This window comes from Ips typographus, linkage group LG1 (assembly GCF_016097725.1).
Source record: "Ips typographus isolate SLU linkage group LG1, UJ_Ityp_2.0, whole genome shotgun sequence".
NCBI classification, from domain to species: domain Eukaryota; kingdom Metazoa; phylum Arthropoda; class Insecta; order Coleoptera; family Curculionidae; genus Ips; species Ips typographus.
Window position 1 is genome coordinate 28,449,594 of NC_138422.1, and position 2,105 is coordinate 28,451,698.

A 2,105-nucleotide genomic window follows, 5' to 3' on the forward strand; every position below is an offset into this window, starting at 1 on the left:
TTTCAGTTCATTTTATTAAATTTTATAACAACATTAGCACACTGCATTCAATAATTTGCATCACACTGCAGTTGATTGGGTAAATAGTTTGTAAATCCAAAATCCTCCTCCTCTTCTTTCCATTATCCTTCAAAGGATGTATAGTGACACCATTTATACAGGGTGGTCCAGTTTTAAATGTCAATAATTCATCAATCTATAGCCAATTAAAAAATAAGTTGACATTCATTATGTCATTTTCCTGAAAAGTGCTTCCTAAGGAAAATACAGTCCTTCAAATTTCTGTTTAAAAAATGTTTTTTTTTGTCATAACTGTCAGACCGTTGGAGCAATATTGATCAAATTTGGAACAAGCACTTTATTACACGGTCAAAGACCCAAAACTAACCCAACCCAACTTAAAAATTGTCTTGGAAACGGAAAATTCACTTAAGAAGTTTAAAAAATATTATTGTAGCCAGTTTTCATAGTTTCCAGACAGACTAAAAAACTTTAGTTTTGAAAATTGAATTAGAAAAGATAAAAATTTCAGAAGCTTAAAAATTGTGTTTGTAACCAGTTTTCATGCAAATCAAAAAACTTTAATACTAAAAATTGACTTGTAGACATAAAAACTACTTTTTCAAGAATTTGTTACTACAGATTCGTACATTTAAACCTTCAAAATTGACTTGAACACCAAAAAGCTTAAAATTTGCATTTGAAGTAAGTTTTCATAATTTGAAGACAAATTTCAATATTTTAGTCATGAAAATTGTCTTGAAAACGAACTTTTCGTGCTTTTTACTTTGCTTTTCATTTTCTTCGAATTCTGGACTATTTTTAGTGCTTCAAAACTGCTTTCAGCTTGGAAAATCGAGTTTCAAGACTATCTTCACCAAGTTATTGACATAGCAAACTTAAAAAACAATTTTTACATTCTTCATAGACTTAAAAAGGCATTCCAAGCTTTGTCACTATTAAATCGACTTCTAGACACCTCAGTGTTAAAAATTCGGGTATTTCTTAATAAACTAGACTGTTTTTAGTGTTTTAAGGCTGTTTTCAGTGCCTCAAATCGAGTTTCAAGACTATCTTTACAAAGTTTTTGACTTATCAGGCCTAAAAGCCAGTTTGTCCACTGACCATAATCTTGAAAATGTTATTTCAAGCTTCTTCACTATTAAATTGACTTCTACACTCATAGGTGCAATAAATTGTAGCATCTCTAAGAAATTCAGACTGTTTTTAGTGCTTTTTAAGACTAAAAACTCGAGTTTAAGACTATTTCCAAAAGTCAAGTTTCTTCAGTACCAAATGCTACAATAATACGTCTTGAGAATTTACTTCTTGACTTGTTGAAAGTTGAAGAAAATTGAGTTGTACACCAATTAAAGTCTTGAAAATATACTTTTGGACTCTCTTTAGTCCTAGTAAAGTCAGTTCTAGCATTAAAAGTCAACTTTTATATTATTTTTAGTAGTAAAAAATGAGTTTCATGCACACCGGATTTTTTTTTTGTTCTTGAATGCCAGTTTCAGACACTCAACCAGGATGGCAGTCTGAGAAAGCAAATCATAAGACCATTCCTAATAGTAAAAAGCAAGTTTTTAGACTATTCAGTACAAATTTGGATTTTTACAAGTCTTATAAAACGATTTTTTAAATTGAAATTTGGAGGACTGTATCTTCGTTAGGAAACGTTTTTCAGAAAAATGACACAATGCAAGTCAACTTATTTTTTGATTCGCTATCAAATGGTGAATTATTGACACTTAAAACTGGACCACCCTGTATTTGATTCAGCAGTTGATTCCATGCTTGCCTATATCCTGTGCAAACCTTTCGGTATCATGCAGTGTCATGTTGATTAAGTTTTGTTTGGTCTACCCATCTAGTTGGAGATCTACCTCTTGAGCGTTTGCCTTCTACTTTCTCTTCTATGATAAGTCATTCCATTGTTCCTGATTTTCTAGCTCTAGGTACTGCAGATATATGCGGTTTATTCTGTTTAGCAGCCTTGAACGTGGACCAATTTCTTGTAATACGGATGCGTTAGTTCGGTGTTATGTCCATGATACTCTTAGGAGTCGTCTATAAACCCACATTTCGAAAGCCTCTATTCT